At 47.7% G+C, this 22,598-nt stretch overlaps 2 non-coding genes and 3 pseudogenes across 2 annotated transcripts; 3 read left to right on the forward strand and 2 right to left on the reverse strand.

The window, feature by feature from the left end:
• Positions 1 to 8,425: 8,425 nt before the first annotated feature.
• On the reverse strand, positions 8,426 to 8,542 carry LOC121550129. Its single transcript, XR_005996912.2, has one exon. It is a non-coding gene; the product is annotated as a U5 spliceosomal RNA (small nuclear RNA).
• Positions 8,543 to 8,947: 405 nt separating this feature from the next.
• LOC121550115 lies at positions 8,948 to 9,127 on the reverse strand (annotated as a pseudogene).
• A 3,664-nt stretch (positions 9,128 to 12,791) lies between these two features.
• LOC121550126 lies at positions 12,792 to 12,908 on the forward strand. Its single transcript, XR_005996909.1, has one exon. It is a non-coding gene; the product is annotated as a U5 spliceosomal RNA (small nuclear RNA).
• A 371-nt stretch (positions 12,909 to 13,279) lies between these two features.
• On the forward strand, positions 13,280 to 13,513 carry LOC121550125 (annotated as a pseudogene).
• Positions 13,514 to 14,873: 1,360 nt separating this feature from the next.
• LOC121550118 lies at positions 14,874 to 15,048 on the forward strand (annotated as a pseudogene).
• The last annotated feature ends 7,550 nt before the right edge of the window (positions 15,049 to 22,598 follow it).

Here is a 22,598-nt window from a genome sequence, read left to right on the forward strand (position 1 = left end):
ATCAGCATGCCAACCATTTGATCTCAATCAGTTTCATGAGAATATGCATTTAGATCTTCTTGATATACAGTGAGCTACAAAAGTATTGCAACTGTGACAAATTTTTTGTTGTTTTGGCTCTGTACTCCAGCACTTTGGATTTGAAATGATACAAGGTTAACTATGAGGTTAAAGTCAGCCTGCCATCTTTAATTTGAGGGTATTTTCATCCATATCTGGTGAACCGTTTAGAAAACACTTTTTGTGCGTAGTCTCCCCATTTTAGGGGACCAAAAGTATTGTGATAAATTCACTTTATATGTTTATTCAAGTAGTCAGAAGTTGAGTATTTTTGTATTTTATGTTTGAATTGATTCAGTTTACTATGTTATTAAATATGTACGTTTAATTCCACTCTCTGTCCATTCCTGACCTTTAGCTTCTGCCTATTCTATAACGCAATGCACATAGCTAATTATCTTATGGAGTAGATACAACAATATTTACTGTATAGACTGTTAATTTGCAAGTTATATAGTCAATGGGCTCCAGATCAAACGTGTTGGTCTTTCAGCCAAAGCACCCCATACAGAAGCAATAATTTGATATAATAAAGAACAAACAAAAATCAGGCTATATGAATCAGACAGTACTAGGTCATATGGTTGAAAATCACAGATTTTATCGTGATTTGACTGTTTACAGTAGGCAGAAATCATCTTGTGGTCTTCCTATTTGTTGTTAGTGACAGTCTCCAGTCTCCACTGCCGTGGTTCTGAACTCGCCACGGCATTCCTTGCATTTCTACCGCACTAGCTAGCAGTAGCTGTCTGTGGTCCTGGAATAAAACGTTGGCTCACTATTAGAAAAGGCACACAGGTTAATATACACAGTTCCTCATTTTACCTGTGCCTTTTCCAATATAGTTAAGCTACAACATTATGTTTGGAACAAATGCATGTAAATCTGAGACTTAAAGGTCACTTGTTTCCTTTTGTCTTTCTACTTTAACAATGTTAGTTCAATGGATAAAGGTACAGGATCCTTTCTTTCCAAATATATATATATTTTTTGTCATTTAGCAGACGCTCTCATCCAGAGCGACAGCACACATTTTTTTGTATTATTATTTTTATATACTGTCCCCCCTTGGGAAGCGAACCCACAACCATGGCGTTGCAAACACCATGCTCTACCAACTGAGCTACATCCCTGCCGGCCATTCCCTCCCCTACAATGGGCCAATTGTGCGCCGCCCCATGTGTGTGCCGGTCACAGCCAGCTACAACAGAGCCTGGATTTGAACCAGGATCTCTAGTGGCACAGCTAGCACTGCGATGCAGTGCCTTGCGCCACTCTGGAGACAAATTCCACCCTACTCCTTGGAAAGTGGACTACTTTTAACCAGATGCCTAAGCACATAGTACAATGTTGATATATTAGTTATGAGCAGTGGATTGGGCTGATCAACTTTAGTACTTAGTGAATGTCTTATGAGTAATGAGAAAATAATAATCAAAAGTGATGAGAATGTTGCATTTTGGACGACTGACCTTGATCTTCGCAATTCATATCCAAGTTTATTATAGGCCTATAGGCTAGGCGTAGCTAGGCTATATAGTAAAATACATAGGCCTACATGTATATCCACATATCTTATTTTTTGTTATATATATAAATATATATCTATATATATATATATATATATATATATATATAGATTATATACACAGTATATTTAATGCTATTACATATATTAATTTACCTGAATTTTTTCTGTTGGATTGTTACGAACCCCGTGGCTTTAAACGTCTAGGGTGATGGACATGAGACCCGTAACATAATTAATGCAAATTATAAGTGTGACATGGAACAGTGAGAACGAAAAACTACACGATAACCATAAACTACCGTCAAACATAAAAGGTTTATTGCTGAACACACGGTAAAGGTTTGGGGAAAAGGGCTGAGCAGGACCCAAGAAATGAAACAATAGTGTAAAACACCCCTAAACTGATCTTGCCTGCCTCAAGAACCGCTAAGCTACTGCTAGTCATACAAAAGTACAGTGGGTGGTCCGCTCAGGTCTAACTAGTGTTTTTAGACAGATTTCTTCCTACGGGTAATGTACGCCCAAGGGCAACTTGCTTAAACTCCCCTTTTCCCAGAAACACACAAAGTTACCAAACAGAGTAATCAGAAAATTAGTGAGTACACAATACACAGGATACCACAGTATCCATACTCACATACGGAAATAGTCTCTAACAAAATTACCAAACAGAGTAACCAAACTTAGTGAGTACACAATACACAGGATACCACAGTATCCATACTCACATACGGAAACAGTCTTTTCTCTACAAACACAACGGACTGGTTTTTATACAAAGGGATGTGTGATTGAAAAACCAGCAACAGGTGGTGCCATGCCGAGGAATGTTCACTGATTGGTCCACCTTAGCAATCAGCAGACATCTCAACGACCACCAATCAGGAACATACAGGACACCTGTGATTAGGGCAGAAGGAGAGGAAAAACACAGGACACAGGACATGGATATAGGCCTACCCCTGAGTCATATTGACAAGCAGCATGTTTAGCGCATTGAGACAGACCGTCTATCTGTTTGCGCTCTAAGCTAGTTGTCCGCGAAAATATTTGATGAAGATCAAAGCCAAATCATGCCTCAACTGCTTTTTAGAAAAGCAGTTGCTTATCAGGAATATGATGTGCCGAGGACCATGGCAATAGAAGTGCGGTAGGGACTGATCAGAGCCTGAAGGTACAGAGGTGCCGTTCCCCTCACTGCTCCATAGGCAAGCACCATGGTCTTGTAGCGGATGCGAGCTTCAACTGGAAGCCAGTGGAGTGTGCGGAGGAGGGGGGTGACGTGAGAGAACTTGGGAAGGTTGAACACCAGACGGGCTGCGGCATTCTGGATGAGTTGTAGGGGTTTAATGGCACAGGCAGGGAGGCCAGCCAACAGCGAGTTGCAGTAGTCCAGACGGGAGATGACAAGTGCCTGGACCAGGACCTGCGCCGCTTCCTGTGTAAGGCAGGGTCGCACTCTCCGAATGTTGTAGAGCATGAACCTGCAGGAGCGGGTCACCGCCTTGATGTTGGCGGAGAACGACAGGGTGTTGTCCAGGGTCACGCCTAGGCTCTTCGCACTCTGGGAGGAGGACACAGCGGAGTTGTCAACCGTGATGGCGAGATCATGGAACGGGCAGTCCTTCCCCGGGAGGAAGAGCAGCTCCGTCTTGCCAGGGTTCAGCTTGAGGTGGTGATCCGTCATCCATACTGATATGTCTGCCAGACATGCAGAGATGCGATTCGCCACCTGGTTATCAGAAGGGGGAAAGGAGAAGATTAGTTGTGTATCGTCAGCGTAGCAATGATAGGAAAGGCCATGTGAGGATATGACAGAGCCAAGTGACTTGGTGTATAGGGAGAAAAGGAGAGGGCCTAGAACCGAGCCCTGGGGGACACCAGTGGTGAGAGCACGTGGTGCGGAGACAGCTTCCCGCCACGCCACTTGGTAGGAGCGACCGGTCAGGTAGGACGCAATCCAGGAGTGAGCCGCGCCGGAGATGCCCAGCTCGGAGAGGGTGGAGAGGAGGATCTGATGGTTCACAGTATCAAAGGCAGCAGACAGGTCTAGAAGGACAAGAGCAGAGGAGAGAGAGTTAGCTTTAGCAGTGCGGAGAGTCTCCGTGACACAGAGAAGAGCAGTCTCAGTTGAATGACCAGTCCTGAAACCTGATTGGTTTGGATCAAGAAGGTCATTCTGAGAGAGATAGCAAGAGAGTTGGCTAAAGACGGCACGCTCAATAGTTTTGGAAAGAAAAGAAAGAAGGGATACTGGTCTGTAGTTGTTGACATCAGTGGGGTCGAGTGTTGGTTTTTTGAGAAGGGGAGCAACTCTCGCTCTCTTGAAGACGGAAGGGACATGGCCAGCGGTCAAGGATGAGTTGATCAGCGAGGTGAGGTAGGGGAGAAGGTCACCGGAGATGGTCTGGAGAAGGGAGGAGGGGATGGGGTCAAGCGGGCAGGTTGTTGGGCGGCCTGCAGTCACAAGTCGCAGGATTTTATCTGGAGAGAGAGGGGAGAAAGAAGTCAAAGCATAGGGTAGGGCAGTGTGAGCAGGACCAGCAGTGTCATTAGACTTAACAAACGAGGATCGGATGTCGTCAACCTTCTTTTTTCAAAGTGGTTGACGAAGTCATCCACAGAGAGAGAGGAGGGGGGGGATTCAGGAGGGAGGAAAATGTGGCAAAGAGCTTCCTAGGGTTAGAGGCAGATGCTTGGAATTTAGAGTGGTAGAAGGTGGCCTTAGCAGCAGAAACAGATGAAGAAAATGTAGAGAGGAGGGAGTGAAAAGATGCCAGGTCGGCAGGGAGTTTAGTTTTCTTCCATTTCCGCTCCGCTGCCCGGAGCTCTGTTCTGTGAGCTCGCAATGAGTCATCAAGCCACGGAGCTGGAGGGGAGGACCGAGCCGGCCGGGAGGATAGGGGGACACAGAGAGTCAAAGGATGCAGAAAGGGAGGAGAGGAGGGTTGAGGAGGCAGAATCAGGAGATTGGAGGGAGAAGGATTGAGCAGAGGGAAGAGATGATAGGATGGAAGAGGAGAGAGTAGTGGGAGAGAGAGAGCGAAGGTTGCGGCGGCGCATTACCATCTGTGTAGGGGCAGAGTGAGTAGTGTGGGAGGAGAGTGAGAGAGAAAAGGAAACAAAGTAGTGGTCGGAGACATGGAGGGGAGTTGCAGTGAGATTAGTAGAGGAGCAGCATCTAGTGAAGATGAGGTCAAGCGTATTGCCTGCCTTGTGAGTAGGGGGGACGGTGAGAGGGTGAGGTCAAAAGAGGAGAGGAGTGGAAAGAAGGAGGCAGAGAGAAATGAGTCAAATGTGGACATAGGGGAGGTTGAAATCCCCCAAAACTGTGAGGGGTGAGCCATCCTCAGGGAAGGAACTTATCAAGGCGTCAAGCTCATTGATGAACTCTCCAAGGGAACCTGGAGGGCGATAGATGACAAGGATATTAAGCTTAAATGGGCTAGTGACTGTGACAGCATGGAATTCAAATGAGGAGATAGACAGATGGGTTAGGGGAAAAATTGAGAATGTCCACTTGGGAGAGATGAGGATTCCTGTACCACCACCCCTCTGACCAGATGCTCTCGGGGTATGCGAGAACACATGGTCAGACGAGGAGAGAGCAGTAGGAGTAGCAGTGTTTTCAGTGGTGATCCATGTTTCCGTCAGCGCCAGGAAGTCGAGGGACTGGAGGTTGGCATAGGCTGGGATGAAGTCAGCTTTGTTGGCAGCAGAACGGCAGTTCCAGAGGCTGCCTGCGACCTGGAACTCCACGTGGGTGGTGCGTGCAGGGACCACCAGGTTAGAGAGGCAGCAGCCACGCGGTGTGGTGTGTTTGTGTAGCTTGTGCAGAGAGGAGAGAACAGGGATAGGCAGAGGCATAGTTGACAGGCTGTAGCAAATGGCTACAAAAATGCAGAGGAGACCTTGGCTTTACAAGCGCCGTGCTCTACCAGCTGAGCTACAGAGGACCACAAATAATGGGTAATGGGTATAGGGGTTGAAAGGCCACATATAGGCTGTTGAATGTTAATATTGTCAATTTTTTGAGCTTCTAGAAGCATCAACATCATTAAACTTTATACAACACCAGGAAACCTTTGTAAGAGGTCAGGTCTGGTCATGGAATGTTTTTTGTAGCTCAGTCTTATGGCTTGGCACAAATAATATTTTACATTAATCAGAAATAATTATGCAATCCCATACCCCTGGTGGCCATGGGGTGCTCAATAGCGCTACCCACAGTCTACTTTTTCACAAACTTTGATGATTCTTTAATCAAGAATAGATTAAAATCCCCTCCTATCACCAAGTGCCTATTTGTAACACACAGGGGCGCCAGACAGTCCACCATCTCCCTCCTGTCTGCCGCCACCTGTGGCCCATACACCCCCACTAACCTATACCTACTATCCCTAAAAGTAACATCCACCCCCACAACCCTGCCCTGTATCACAACAAAAGTATCTTCTATTTTCACCTCCCTATTCCCAAACAAAATCCCCACGCCTGTTGAATGAACCCTACCTGTACCCCAAACTGACTCCCCCTTATCCCACTCCCTCCTAAACCTTTCAACATCCCCTCCATCCCTCAGGTGAACCTCCTGTAAAAAAACAAACATCAATACCCACCCCTTCCAAAAAACTAAAAACTGCCCTCCTCTTAACAAAATCCCTCAACCCCCTTACATTTAAACTGAAAATATTAACAGAAAGATCCATTATAAAATAAACCTCACATCAACAAAAACGAAAACCAACAATAACAAACACAGGAGACTCACCCGATGCTCCCCTGCTTCATCTCATCCGGCAGGGACGTCTTCTCCTCTCCTGACGTCCCCCCGTCCTCCTCCATCTCTCCAACCCAGGATGCAGGCATAGTGTTAAGCCTTGTAAAGCCCTGCATCCTGGGTTCCCCCTCAACTTCCTCCCTCCCTGTAGGCTGCTGGGCTGATAGTAGGGGACCCCACCACCCCAAACAGGAGTTGAGATCCCCCCTCAGACAACCAGGCCTGAACCAATCCTTGGGAGTCACCATCCACCAAACGTTGAGGGACTGAGGAAACCAACGAGGACGAGGGCGTTCTTCCCTCCCCCATCACTCGCTTGGCCACCCCCTCCCCCACCCCCTCCCCCACCCCCCCACTCCCCTCCCCCTCACAGCCTGTCGAGCCCCCCCTCCTCTTCCCTTTCTTCTTCTTTGGTGTTGGAGGCAACGGGGAGACACCACCCCCCCTCCCCGCTATCTCCTCCACCATTCCCCTCATCTCTTCAACTAAGGCGCTCGACATGCTGTCCCCCCACTCCTTCCCCCTTCTCCGCTCCTTCTTCTGGTCCCGTCTCTGCTTCTCCTTCCATTCCCGTCACTGTTTCCTCCTCCTCCTCCTCTCTCTCCACTGACCCAGCCTCCTTCTCCTCCGCTCCTTCACCTCCTTCCGCCTCTTTCCCCTCCTCTCCTCCTGTTCCAGCCTTCTCTTCTCCTCGCCCCTCTCCTCTCGCAGCCTCCTTCCTCCCGTCCTCTTCCTGTGCATTCTTTTCCCCTGTGCCATTACTGTCATCCGCTCCCTTTCTCTTCTCCCCCCATCCCCCGCTCCAGCTGCAGACGCGTACGACCCCTTACGAGCTGGGCAATCACGCCACAGGTGTGCTAACGAGCCACACCCGTGGCAAGCCTTGGGCTCGTCACAATCCTTGGCCTCATGCTCTCCCGACCCACAGAACCTGCACTTTCTGGTGTTGCACGAGGCCAGGATATGGCCGTAGACCATACACCGCCTGCAGAACAGAGGCTGACGGGCATAAAACAATGTCCCCCTGTCAGCCCCCAGGGAGAACATTGCCGGAGGATGGAGGTAGCCACTCAAACCCTTCGGGTCCTCCCTGAGAAGCACCTGGAACCCTCTCCTCCCGTTCCAGAATCCCAGGGAGTCCCTCACCTCCTCATCCTTTACATGCGGATTGTACATTGTTACGGTGACCACCCTGAAATTGTTCCTTGCCAGGCTGGTCACCTCGTAATGGCACAGAGGTCTTGCTCCTTTCCCTTCCCTCACCTTCTTCTTCACGCCGTCATGCTTCTCCTCCAAGTGGAATGTCACGTTGTACGCGTTCTCCATCGGGTTCCCCTGAAGGCACAGAACATCTTTCACCTGTAGCTTCAGGCACCCCATCAGGATATTTCTCCCGACCGTCTCTCTTCCCCACGGCTCCATCTCCTTGTCCGTCCAGGAAAACCTCAGCGTGTTTGCCAAACCCATCCCTGGTATTGGCTTCTGCTGCTCCATCTTTCCCCAAAAAAGCTCTCTTAACCAAGAAGCCAAAGAAAAATGAAAACCGAAAAAATCCGGTTCCCACCAAATCCAAAAAGATAAGAAAACCTCCTCCCTCGTACCTTTTTTCGACCTTCTGACTCAGCGGGCTTTGGGGCACCTCGGTACCAAGCTTGATCTGAGCCAAAAGGCCGAGAAGCGATAACCCACAAATTGAACCCTGCACCCGCCGGGCACCAGGGGGTCTCGGGAGACCTCAGCTGTTTGGCTAAAGTGTGCTCCACCCATCGCCACCCCTCCACGTTTCCATGGCGACAGGCGAGTGTTTTCTCCAAAAAGTCGCTAATGCGTCAAGTGCCTACTAGCTCTTTACGTCCAGTGCTACTATTTGTTCAAAGGCCGGAAAATACGCCAGTCGTCGTTGTCGGGCTTGAATTCAATTGGCCGAGTGACTACTTTGACTGGAAAAATACGCCGGTCAGCCAGCACGAACTCAAATGCCTGAGCAAAAAGTCTGCGCGGCAGGCAGGCAGGCAGACGCCGTCTCTGTTGATTTCTCTTGAAACAAGATATCGGGCTCTGCCAGAAGCAAAGCCCCTCCAAAAATACGTTGAACTCGTAAGTGTTCCTCTCCACGGAAGTCTTTAGTAAAAGGCGAAAGGCTTGTGCGTAATGAAGAGAAACCAGAGTCGTATGGAAGTCAGAGGTCGGGGCCCGAGACGCACTCTGTTTACTCAAGGCCGGGTTCTCACGGGTTATCCCCGAACCCACTCGCCAAGTTTTCGGGGGCTGTGGGGAAAAAGTCATAGACAAACAGACAGACAGACACAGACCCACTATCCTGGTGAAGTATTTGTTCTTTTTTTGGCTGAAAAACAGACAGACAGACAGACAGACACTATCCTGGTGAATGCCAAACCAAATATTTTATTTTATATTTTTATTTTTTAAAAGAAAAATGGAGGGAAAACGCTGGACCGCACGAAAAGCGCTTCGCCCTTCTTTCAGTTTGGAAAAAAAAAAATCTTTTTCTTTCCTCTCTTCTGCTGGCTGTTTTACCTACCTCCGTGTAGTTGTTTTCCTTGACAATGGGAGAAAAGTGTTGCACCGTTCCCGGAGGTACTGCAATACCGGGTCGATGCGTGGAGCGGACGGAGCAAGCCCCATTTCCGACTCCCTGTTCGAAAAATCCATTTAATATGTAGTCCTCCAATGGGGGACGTATCAGATATTAAACTGATAAGAACAGATTTTTCTTTTTCTTTTGGAAAAGTTTTTATTGTACATTTCCTTTAAAACAGCTCACATTTGAAATACATTTACACACATAAAAACGGCATCACGTGCATAAAAACCAGCATTACATTACAATTAAATTTAAAAGGGTACATGTTGTTTATTTAAAACAATCCTACATAAAAGTACCCAATCCTGTAAAAGCCAATTAGTAAAAGCCATTTTAAAATGTGTGTACATGATTTAACAAAGTAAAAATATTTTTAAGACATAAGAAGCCTGTCAAAAGTCACTTTGTTAAAAAGCTGTCTTCGGTCCCTTGTACCAAAACGGGGTGAGTCCTTATCAAAAAAGCCTCCTCCTGCTCTTCCTTAATCGACTACGTACCCGTCCGTCGGGGCCCAGAGGAGACTCCTCCCCTAGGCGCATCGCCCTAGGCGCCGCAGCGCTGTCAGGCCGTGGCCGCCGGGACTTTGGGTGTTGTGGGGTACCCTTCGCCTGGGGTCGAGGCCTTCTGTCGTTCGTACCACCCCAGGGCTTCTGTGGCTACCAAAGCCACTGCCTGGGGGGTGGTCTCTACCTGTTTCCCTACCAGCAGGTTGCGGGAGGACCACAGTGCATCCTTCAGACACGTGAGGGTGGGCCAGAGTTGTGTGAAGGCCTTTGTTGTTATAGGCCTTCGGCCCACCCCATACAGCACGAGCTGGGGCGTTAGGTCCTCCCCTGCTGGCAGGCGTGGGGAGATCAGGGGGCCTGCTTCCTTCCACAGGTCCTGTGCGGCTCTGCACTCCCAGAGCAAGTGCCTCACCGACTCCTCCTGGCCGCAGCCTGGTCGGGGGCACGCGGATGTCCTCGCCATGCCCCGGGAGTGCATAACGGCCCTGACCGGGAGGATCTCATGGGCGACCATCCAGGACAGGTCACGGTGCCAATTCAGCAGAGCAGGATGGGCCACGTTGCGCCAAACCGTTGTGGGCTCGCCTATAGCAAGCCCACGCACTGGACACACCGGTTCCCATTCCTGCACAAGAGAGAGAAGAGAGCGGTGTTTAGTTAAAACTGTGACAGGCTCTTTTTCCAGTTTAAAATGTCTTAACTTTTGTAGCTGTATATAGTGGGTGGGGAGCAGGAAAGAGACTGGGGCTCGCAGGTCGACTGGGATCAGCCTCAGAGACCTGAGGTAAGACCCCAGCCAGAACCTTGCGAGGGCCTGGGTCTTGTTGACCGGGGAGGTGGCAAGAGTAAGATGTAACGCTGTATAGCGGCTGCCCAGGAACAAGTAGAGGTCAGGCAAGCCTTTCCCCCCCCTTGAACCTGGGCCTCTTCACCACCTCCCTCCTCAGCCTCTCCCACTTGCTTCCCCACAGAAAATAAAAAAGCATCCGGTCCAGAGCTAAATGTTTTCCTAGGGGGGATAAAAACAGAACTGATTAATAAAAGCACCGGTAAAATCACAGCCTTGATGATTAAAACCTTGCCCTCAAAAGTCAGTCGTCTCAGTCCCCAAAAACCCAGTCTCTGTCTAACAGTCGCTAAAATCCCGGTCCAATTGCCACTACCTCCTCCCTCTCTGTCAAATGTTACCCCCAGAACCCTTATGTCCGTCATTTTAACTGTCAGCGGTAGTCCTGTCAAGTCTGAGTCTGCCCACGGGCCTCTTTCTTACCCCTGTTCAGTCTCTCCCCAGAGGCTCGTCCGTACCAGTCAGTCCTGTCCAGAGTCCTGTCAACAGATAAAAGGTCGGTGCATAAAATGTTTACGTCGTCCATGTAAAAAACGCACTTGGCGGTCATCCCCCCAATCCCCGGGATGCCCACCCCACTGATCCGTTGGTCCCTTCTCAAGACCTGTGCCAGTGGTTCTATGCAGGCCACAAACAGGAGGGGAGATAATGGACATCCCTGACGGACGCCGCAGTGTACTCCCACTGCTCTTGACAAATGCCCATTTACAAGAATTCTGCTGGTGATGTCCCCATACAGCAATCCCACCCAAACTAGAAACCTTTCAGGGAACCCCATTTTTTGCAGTACCTTGAAGAGGTACTGGTGCGAGACCTGATCAAAAGCTTTCTCAAAGTCTAAATTTAGGACTATAAGCCGCATGTTTCTGTCTCTCGCATAACAGATGGCATCTCTGATCAGTACTAGGCTGTCCGTGATCTTCCTTCCCGGAATGGCACAGGCTTGATCCGGGTGGATCACCTCCCCTAAAACAGAAGACATTCTGAGTGTTAAAACCTTGGTAAAAAGTTTACAGTCAAAATTTAAAAGGGTAATCGGTCTCCAGTTTCTAAGGTCAGTCCTGTCGTTTTTCTTGTGTAAAAGAGTCACTATTCCTGTTCTAAAACTGTCAGGTAGTCTGTCAAGTGTTTCAAAGTCAGTAAAAACAGTCAGAAGTTTGTCGGCTAAAACATCCCAAAAGGTCAGATAAAACTCCAAAGGGAGGCCGTCCTCCCCCGGTGATTTACCCCTCTTAAAATGTCCCAGTCCTTTGTCGAGTTCTGTCATTGTAAAATCTTTTATTAGGTCGTTTGTATTGGGTATAGTCCTGTCAATGTATGTTAAAACCTCCTCCATTGTTTCCTCACACACATCTTTAAACACCGAACAATTCCCCATAAAAACCCTCGACTACTTCTTTAATTCCCTCTGTGTCTGTTTTTAAAAACCCATCTTTATCTTTTAAACCTGTCATAACCCTACCCTTGCTAACTATCTTTTTAAAAAAGTACCTGGTACATTTTTCCCCCTCTTCCAATTCCCTTTCTTTACTTCTTAAAATAACCCCCTTGCTCTTCTGTTCTGCTAAAAATGCCATTTCTTTCTTTACTTCTTTTATTTCGTGGTTAAAATCAAAGCCCTGTTGATTTAGGTTAAAATAACGTTCCAGTCGCTTCTGCAGTCCCAACATGCGTCTATCTTTTTCCTTACTTTTTCTCTTTCCTATCTCTCTAAAGAAGGTCCTCGTCTTACCCTTCACCATTTCCCACCACTGTGCTCGTGTGTCAAAAAAGTCCTGTAGCGTCTGCCACTGGCTGAACTGCTCTCTGTACTGGCTAACTACTCTATCATCTTCTAAAAGGGAGCAGTTCAGTTTCCAGGGCCCTCCTCCTACAGTCACACCCAAAGTTAGTGAGAGGGTGCACGTCAGCATTACGTGATCTGAGAAGAAAGCAGGGGTTATTCTAGCATCAGTTGGCGGGCAGTCGCGGGTAAACAGATAGTCAATGCGAGAGGCTCTGGTGCCGTCAACACTGGTCCAGGTGAAGCCCTCCTCTCTTGGATGCAGGGTTTTAAAACAGTCAGTTAGTTTAAAATCCCTGCACAACCCTTGCAATAAAACACTAGACCTATCTACCTTAAAATCTTCTCCCGCTCCTCTCCTGTCTGCTCTACTTAAAACACAGTTAAAATCCCCACCCACCACTAGAGGATCCCTCCCCAGCATGTGGGACTGCAGGTCTTCTAAAAGTGCGCACCGGTCATGTTTGTTATTAAAACCATATACATTTAGCACGTTAAAATCCCTCCCCATAAAAGTACAGTTGGCTAAAAGAGCACGTCCCCCAACCATCACTGTGGTCCCCTTCACCACCACCTGTGGGGTCTTGAATAAAATAGCAAGTGGGTTCGGGGACAACCCACGAGAACCCGGCCTTGAGTAAACAGAGTGCGTCTCGGGCCCCGACCTCTGACTTCCATACGACTCTGGTTTCTCTTCATTACGCACAAGCCTTTCGCCTTTTACTAAAGACTTCCGTGGAGAGGAACACTTACGAGTTCAACGTATTTTTGGAGGGGCTTTGCTTCTGGCAGAGCCCGATATCTTGTTTCAAGAGAAATCAACAGAGACGGCGTCTGCCTGCCTGCCTGCCTGCCTGCCGCGCAGACTTTTTGCTCAGGCATTTGAGTTCGTGCTGGCTGACTGACTGGAAAAATACGCAGAAGTAGTCACTCGGCCAATTGAATTCAAGCCCGACAACGACGACTGGCGTATTTTCCGGCCTTTGAACAAATAATAGCACTGGACGTGAAGAGCTAGTAGGCACTTGACGCATTAGCGACTTTTTGAAAAAAAAACACTTGCCTGTCGCCATGGAAACGTGGAGGGGTGGCGATGGGTGGAGCACACTTTAGCCAAACCGCTGAGGTCTCCCGAGAACCCCGGGTGCCCGGCTCAATTTGTGGGTTATCGCTTCTCGGCCTTTTGGCTAAGATCAAGTGTAGTATCTGTTCTTAAATTTGACAGGGAGGGAGGAGGTAGTGGTAATTGGACCGGGATGTTAGGGACAGTAAGACAGAGACTGGGTTTTTGGGGACTAAGACGACTGACTTTTGAGGGAAAGGTTTTAATCATCAAGGCTGTGATTTTACCTGTCCTCTTATTAATCAGTTCTGTTATTATCCCCCCAAGATCAACTCTTTTAGCTCTGGACCGGATGCTCTTTTATTTCCTGTGGGGAAGCAAGTGGGAGAGGCTGAGGAGGGAGGTGGTGAAGAGGCCCAGGTTCAAGGGGGGGAGAGGCTTGCCTGACCTCTACTTGTTCCTGGGCAGCCGCTTTACATCTCACTCTTGCCACCTCCCCGGTCAACAATAAGACCCAGGCCCTCGCACGGTTCTGGCTGGGGTCTTACCTCAGGTCTCTGAGGCTGATCCCAGTCGACCTGCGAGCCCCAGTCTCTTTCCTGCTCCCCACACACTATGTCCAGCTCAGAACGTTTTTAAGACATTTTAAACTGGAAAAAGAGCCTGTCACAGTTTTAACTAAACACCGCTCTCTTCTCTCTCTTCTGCAGGAACGGGAACCGGTGTGTCCAGTGCGCAGGCTTGCTATAGGCGAGCCCACAACGGTTTGGCGCAACGTGGCCCATCCTGCTCTGCTGAATTGGCACCGTGACCTGTCCTGGATGGTCGCCCATGAGATCCTCCCGGTCAGGGCCGTTATGCACTCCCGGGGCATGGCGAGGACATCCGCGTGCCCCGACCAGGCTGCGGTCAGGAGGAGTCGGTGAGGCACTTGCTCTGGGAGTGCAGAACCGCACGGGACCTGTTGAAGGAAGCAGGCCCCCTGATCTCCCAACGCCTGCCAGCAGGGGAGGACCTAACGCCCCAGCTCGTGCTGTATGGGGTGGGCCGAAGGCCTATTCAACCAAAGGCCTTCACACAACTCTGGCCCACCCTCACGTGTCTGAAGGATGCACTGTGGTCCTCCCGCAACCTGCTGGTAGGGAAACAGGTAGAGACCACCCCCCAGGCAGTGGCTTTGGTAGCCACGGAAGCCCTGGGGTGGTACGAACGACAGGGGGCCTCGACCCCAGGCGAAGGGTCCCCCACAACACCCAAGGTCCCGGCGGCCACGGCCTGACAGCGCTGCGGCGCCTAGGGCGATGCGCCTAGGGGAGGAGTCTCCTCTGGGCCCCGACGGACGGTTACGGAGTCGATTCAGGAAGAGCAGGAGGAGGCTTTTTTGATAAGGACTCACCCCGTTTTTGTACAAAGGACCGAAGACAGCTTTTTTAACAAAGTGACTTTTTGACAGGCTTTTTATGTCTTAAAATTGTTTTTACTTTGTTAAATCATTTGTACACATTTTAAATGGCTTTTACTAATCGGCTTTTACAAGAATGGGTACTTTTATGTAGGATTGTTTTATTGTTTTAAATAAACAACATGTACCTTTTAAAATGTAATTGTAATATAATGCTGGTTTTTATGCACTTTATGCCGTTTTTATGTGTGTGAATGAATTTCAAATGTGAGCTGTTTTAAAGGAAATTATCAATAAAAACTTTTCCAAAAGAAAAAATCTGTTCTTATCAGTTTAATATCTGATACATCCCCCATTGGGGGACTACATATTAAATGGATTTTTCGAACAGGGAGTCGGAAATGGGGCTTGCGCCGTCCGCTCCACGCATCGACCCGGTATTGCAGTACCTCCGGGAACGGTGCAACACTTTCCTCCCATTGTCAATGAAAACAACTACACGGAGGTAGGTAAAACAGCCAGCAGAAGAAGAGAGGGGGAAAAAAAATCCAAACTGAAAGAAGGGCGAATCGCTTTTCGTTCGGTCCAGCGTTTTCCCTCCATTTTTCTTATTAAAAAAATATATAAAAATAAAAAAATTATTTGGTTTGGCATTCACCAGGATAGTGTCTGTCGTTCTTTTTTTGGTGAAAAACAGACAAAATACTTCACCAGGATAGTGGGTCTGTGTCTATCTGTGTTTGTCTGTGACTTTTGTCTGTGACTGCAAAATTTAGAAAGGGCCAATCAGGTAAAAAAGTAGGTCATCCGGAGTAGGTGACACCATAAATTGGAGTTAAAACTGGTCATCCTGAGTAGGTGAACGGGTTAAATAGCCACAAGGGCTTCAAAATATAAAGAAAGTGTTAAATAGAGTAGGTCTGCTCATCTCGTATGGGTGAATGGTTTGCTTGGGCAGCTGTGAATCATTCAACTGTCTGATTCATTTGGGCACAAGTGGCTGCTCATCTGTGTGAGTGACAATAATAAGAAATCCTGCAAGTAATAGCCTTTTCTGTGTTCAGGAGAGAAACTATATTTGAAGTCGTTTGAAGCTGGAGAAAGGGCGTGCCAATCTCACATTAGGAAAGAAGAATAAATGGTGCGTGGATGTTCATTGACCAACTGAGTGTGGAAAATTCACATTGCCAGGAGGGGTAGAATAAATAATGTTGGAAGAACAGGTCACGTTTACGGGTGTGATCGTATGATGTCTACATTGTATTTCAGCCAATCTTTTAGGATATGTTTTGGACATTATATTTGGAAAAATTATAGGTGATGTAGGATTATGGTAAAATTGACCACAGTAAAAAAATTTGCCTTGCTACCTGGCTGGTGATGTTGGGGAGTTTGTATCTGATGAAAGAACAAGAAAAAACAGTTTTGGTTTTAGAAAACTGTACTGTCATAAAAGTATTGTGTAATGATAAAAAACTGTGTTGTTCTTAACAGTGTTCGACTTACTTGGCATGAAACCTTTGTAGGTCATTGGAAGGGTTGTAGATGGCTCTTCCAGCTGTGGAAATGAAGAATCTCTCATCTTCTTCCACGTCATCACAGTTTTGAAGAAAAGCTGGTCGAACGTGTCGGTAGTACGTATCCAACCACTGAAAATGTAGACAAAAAAAACATATTTACCAGGTTTGTATTAAATCAATCTCATTCACAATAACCAGATTGTGGTAAATATACTTACTGCATCTTCCTCCTCGTCTAACAAAACGGTTGCCACCTGCTGTGTCCCTGTCTTGTGTTGCTTAACACCGATGACAGTCCATTTCTCACCATTTGGCAAGATGTGCGCCTTCCTTGAGAGCCATTCGTTCAGCTACAATAGGAATTGTGACATATCAATTAAACATATGCCAAAAAAGCAAATACGATTCAACATTATAGCAATTAAATGACATTAGTTATCTTACGGTCATATTATTTACAACTCCAGCACTTTGGAGTTGTTTCAGCATGAGCAGAGACTCCAGGTAGTAGAGTTGTTCATTTTCGTCCAAAGATTCTTCACTCATGGCCTTCCCAATGACACCCAGAAAGTCTTTCTTGGCCACCTCCAAGATTGCCAAACATTCTTTTGGTGTCTTTTCAACTGTCACCATCTGTGTGCACCTGCAGAAAAACAATAATACATTAATGATTTGAAGAATGACAACAATACACACTTAAAATGTTAACTTCATTTCCATGAGGATCAATTTTAAATATATACCTTTTGCCAGTAATTTCCTGAGACACCTGCTTGCTCATGGACTTCTGTAAGTCATTCAGGCAGTCTTGGAAATGCTTATGTGTAGTAGTTGTTTATGAGATTATTTATATGTGTATTTACTTACGGTTGGTACAAGGCAGACTGATCATCCTCCATGTTGATGTCTGATTCTGCATCTACATCTGCATCTTCAGTTGGTGCCAACACATGAGCCACTTCCACTTGGCTGAAATATCATACAGATAAACAAAAACAATTATATTATATTACAATCAAACATAATTGGACGACAGTTTAAATGAGTTAAAATACGATGTAACTTGCATATATATTATTTTATCAGTGTAAGAAATAGCTTACACAGGTTCTTGTTTGACTTCTGGCTTGTTCTTAACAATATGACCAGTTTCTTCAAGCTTCTGGATCAGGAGTCGGAGACTGTCTTGCTGTATAACGATACAGCTGAGTAAGCTGTAGTCAAAGATCCTGCCTTTGCAAAGATGCTCTATCATGGAATCTCGGGCAGCGGCGACTTCTTGAACAATCTCTTGTTTTGTTTTTAAATTCATGCACACTCTGCTGAGGTGTAGAGAGATATTGTCCTTGTTCTTCAAGCAAAATCTGCAGACAAGAGGGATCCTTCTTTGTTTTCTGTAAGACAGTAAATGCACAATAAGTACATGTAATGAAGTTAATAGCAATATGTCAATACTTACACACCTATTATTACTAGTGCTAGCAGAGCTACTACTAACATTAATAACAGCAACGTTACTGTGGTTGAATTGTGTTTCTGGGCGGCAGGTAGCTTAGTGGTTAAGAGCATTGTGCCAGTAACCGAAAGGTCACTGGTTCTAAGCCAACTAGGTGAAAAATCTGTCGGTGTGCCCTTGAGCAAGGCACTTAACCCTAATTGCTCCTGTAAGTCGCTCTGGATAAGAGCGTCTGCTAAATGACAAAAAAATATATATATATATATATATATATAGCCTCAACGGTTCTAATGCTCTCAACCAAAAGCACCTCAAATTTAGGTCAGGCTTCATTTTGGGCCTACTACTAACATTAATAACAGCAACATACTAACAGTAATATACATTTAATAATTAAAGAGATAAATTACCCTGAACCAGTTGCATTTGCAGATGCCATTTTGCTAAAAAATGAAGGAAGTAATAAGACAATCGCAAAGAAATCTCTGCAGAATAAGGAAAAAAGCAATAATCCAAAATATCTGCTCCCAGAAGGAAAGAGTGTTGTCGTTGCTCTCAGTTGAATTCTCTTTTCTGAAGTGGAGTATATACTGTTGCCTTGGTCAGTATATATACAATCAGATTGACCCAACCCCATTCCACATTAAAATATTCCATTCAGGGTAGATTTACACATAAGCAAATGAGTTGCTAACCCCCATACCACTTCACACCTCACAATACCTCTGCAGCTCAGATGGGAAGTGGGTTCAATCCCTGGGACCACCCATACACAAAAATGTATGCACGCATGACTGTAAGTCACTTTGGATAAAAGCGTCTGCTAAATGGCATATTATTATTATATTATTATAGAACATTTGGGTACCATTGGGACACGCTTTTACAGAACCCTGTTGCAGGTCTATACGTGAAGAACTGATTAATTTCCAGAGGGTTGAATGCAGTGTTTTTCACTAACTGCAGGGAGTGAAATCAAAACCACGTTTAAGGTCAATCTTAACACTTCCGGTTGCTCCAGGAAGCTTAAAATCAACACAGGTAATCCTTATAGTCATAAAAGACAGTTTGATATGGCAATCATAACCCACATAGGCATCAGGTTGAAGTTAGGGCAGCAGGCAATGTATTTCTATGGAAAATGACCCTAAATGCACCCTCTTTTCACTGTTAAGGGTTAATTCCACATGGTCAAAGGTAGGCTTGCACAGATCGGGAGGACCTTAGGGGTGTTCCTGTGGTTGAATTGTGTTTCTAGCCTCAACGATTCTAATGCTCTCACCCAAAAGCACCTCAAATGTAGGTCAGGCTTCATTTTGGGCCTTGTCCTGAGACCTTTCTTGATGTCTATATTTTAGCCCAAAAAACGTCAGAGCCTGCTGATCTTCAAATATGTTGCTCTTTCTATGCCCCCCAACCATATTCTGGAAATATATTAATTTCAGACTTCTGGACATAAAACTTACTATCTAACCCTAACAGCTTGTGAAAACCACACACAGACATGTGAAATCCCTTAGCTAGATGAGCCTCAAACATCAGAGCAATGGCCTAGGCGACAACACCTTGGGTGGGCAATTGTCTTCCAAATGAATGTTCATATATAACACGCCATTCTCCAAATCAATGTTTCTATATAACATGTCATTCTCCTTGCATTATGCTGTTGGGTCAGGGACGAGGGAGGTTGAAATGCTGGGAAAAACTTCTCCACAGAATTTCCACGTAGCATTTCAACATTTTTCAAATGAGAGTAACGGTTTGTGACTGGGCAGGGAGTGCAGGCCTAAAGGCCTGGATGTCTGTGCTCTCAAAAAAAACCCGGATAAAAACCCGGAATGTAAGCATATTATTATATCTGCTGTACCTCTGGAGTTACAGGGAGTAAGCTGTACTCTCAGGCCCAGTGAGAGAGGGTTTTACTAGGCAGGGAGTGTGGAACTAGAGGCCTGTAGTTCCAGAGGTCACAAAGGTCAATGTGGGCCTGCATGGAAGTCATTAGGGCCACAGGGAAAAGGCACAAGTGAATAGGTGGGTGAGTCAAACTGACTCACAGGGGGGAAGAGCAGGCAGACCCTGTGGAGGCTGGCTGCTCTCTCCCCCTTTTTTTAGGCCTGCTGTACCCCTGGAGTTACCCCTAACGTCAAATAACATTAGGCTATGTTAATATAGATTTAGGGGTAGGGGGGGATAGCAGTGCAGGTGCCATCACCGGGCTAATGGCTTGCCAAGGTTTGGTTGATGGTGGCCTGCACACTACTCCGACAATGGCTGGTCCCACGTGGCGCAACTCCCGGGGGGTTGCGCGGAGGCTTGACTACATTTTTATATCCAGGTCTTTGGGTCAGTTGTCTGGGCGGCTGTTGCCTGTTTTCTTTTCGGATCACGACGGGGTGCTCCTGCAGGTGGGGTCGCCAGTCTGCCTCTTCGGTAGGGGGTACTGGAAATTAGATCGGGATGTGCTGGAGGAGCAAGTTTTCTTTGACGCCTTTTTCATTTTCTTTCGGAGGATGGAAGGCCTCCGGTCCATGTGTGAGGGGGTGTTAGAGTGGTGGGATTTAGTTAAGGTAAAGATTAGGGCCTTTATAATAGGATATTGTAAGAGGGAAAAAAGGGAGGAAAGGAGGGAGGTGGATCGTATCCAAAGGTTGCTCGAACTCGAGTACGAGGCAGGCAACCTCGGCGGGTCGATTGACTGGGAGAGATCAGCAGCCCTGAAGGCGCAGCTCAGGGAGCTGCAGGAGCGGAAGGCTCGAGCTTTCCTGGAGCGTGCGCATAATGGCTTTCTAGAACACAATGAGACTTGTTCCGCTATGTTCTTTAAGTCGGTTAGGAGCAGACAGAGTAGGAAGGTAATGAATGGGGTTAGGGAAGAAAATGGTAGGATAGTCAGAGAGCCAGAGGAGATGGTCAGGATGACAACTGACCATTTCCGAGGTTTATTTAAGGAGAGGGAAATAGATGTAGAGCAGGGAAATGTGTTTTTAGAACACTTGTCCTGGCGTTTGCCGGAGGACATCAGAGAAGCGATGGAGGCTCAGATTTCCCTAGAAGAGGTTGAGAGCGCTCTTAGGAGGATGGGAAAAGGGAAGGTGCCCGGGATGGATGGGTTGCCGGCCGAGTTTTATCTCAAGTTTTGGGGTATACTTGGACCGGTGGTCCTTGAAGTCTTGAAGGCCATCCTTGGGACAGGGTTCCCGGGGGAATCAATGGCTGTTGGTGTGCTGTCACTTCTTTATAAGAAGGGGGAAGTAACAGACCTTGGCAACTGGCGGGCGTTGACCATGCTGTGCGTAGACTACAAGATACTTGCAAAGGTTTTAGCAGACCGGTTGCGCACAGCCCTTCCCTACGTCGTCCACGAGGATCAGACGTGCGGGGTAGAGGGCCGCTCCATTAGATGGAACCTACAGTTGATCAGGGACTCCATCGCTTGGGTAGAAGATAGAGGGTTGCCTTTAATGGTAGCAGCGCTAGATCAGGCGAAAGCCTTTGATCGCGTGAATAGGTCTTTTCTATTCAGGGTGTTAGGTAGATTAGGATTTGGGGAGGAGTTTATAGGATGGATCCGTACATTATATGTCGGAGCGGGGTGCCGGGTTAGCGTAAACAGTCACTTGGGTGACGTGTTTGGGGTCAGGCAGGGGTGCCCGCTCTCGGCTCTCCTCTTCGTTCTGTACATGGAGCCTCTGGGGTCTGCCATTAGGGCAGACACAGGGGTGGAGGGCTTGTTGATTCCTGGAAGCGGTGGGTTGCGCGTCAAATTGACGCAGTACGCCGATGACACTTCCTTGCTGCTTTGCAAGGACTCGTGCCTGACAAGGTCCCTTGCCATTATTGGGGACTTCACCCGGGCGTCGGGAGCGGTTCTTAACCACGCAAAGTCTTCCGTTAAGTTCTTCGGAAGATGGCGTGGTAGGACGGATGTGCCCGGGGGGTTCTCTCTCTGTAAGGGGGCCCTGAGGATTCTCGGGGTCCATTTTGAGACCTCCGGCTCAGCGACGCTGAACTGGAACATGGGTATCGCAGTGGTACAGAGGAAGCTAGCAATGTGAAGGGCTAGGTCATTGTCCTAATAGGCAAGGTCCTGGATCTCAAGGTGGATGTATTGCCGTCTCTTTTGTACTTGGCATACATCTACCCATTGCCGGCTTGTCTGAGGAGGCCTCTGGTGAGGCTAGTGTTTCAGTTCATGTGGGGTGGCAGGTATGAGTGGGTCGCCAGGGCGCGCATGCTCTGCCCCATCGGGGAGGGAGGTAGGGGGGTGCCACATCTCCCCCTCAAGCTGGACAAAATTTTTGTTTATTTTCTGTTGACGGAGCTTGCTCAGCCGGTAATACACCCGTCCGGTTACCTCCTGCGGGTGTTCTTCTCGTATCAGGCGAGAAGCGTAATGGTGTGGTCTAACACGGGTCCTCGGGCGGAACAGCTGCCGTGGCACTTCGGCCATGCGGCCAAGTGGCTGCGTGCACACCCCGAGGTTGAAGTTGCCCGAGTAGGTTTAGACCACAGGCACCTGTACGAGGAGGTCAGACAGGCAGGGAGTCTGGCGCCGGTAGTGGGCATCCCGGCAGTGGTGTGGGAGGGAGTGCAGGCGCGGGGCCTGGACAATAGGCTCAAGGACCTGAATTGGTTGAGCCTCCACAAGTGTTTGCCGGTACGGTCTATCATGTACCGACATGGCTTGGCGCGATCCCCCACCTGCCCAAGACCGTCTTGTGGCGGGGAGGAGACTGTGCGTCATGCATTTTGGGACTGTGCCTTTGCCGGAGTAGTATGGGCTAGGGCACGGGTGTTGTTAGGAAGGGTAAGAGGGGATTTTGTGTTGACGTGGGCAAAGTTAGAGAGAGGTGTAGGGAGAGCGAGAGGGACGGATAGGGATAGGTTTCTGCTCTGGCTTCTCATGAGTCTCTTTAAACGGGGGCTGTGGGGAGCCAGGCAGAACATGGTCAAGACAGGGAGAGATTGGGGGGTGGAAGGGGTAGTGAGGAGGGTGGAAGGAGATTTGAGGGGGAGGATGAAGAGGGAGGAGAGGAAGTGGGGGC

The sequence above is a fragment of the Coregonus clupeaformis genome, chromosome 34 (genome assembly GCF_020615455.1).
Source record: "Coregonus clupeaformis isolate EN_2021a chromosome 34, ASM2061545v1, whole genome shotgun sequence".
NCBI classification, from domain to species: Eukaryota; Metazoa; Chordata; class Actinopteri; order Salmoniformes; family Salmonidae; genus Coregonus; species Coregonus clupeaformis.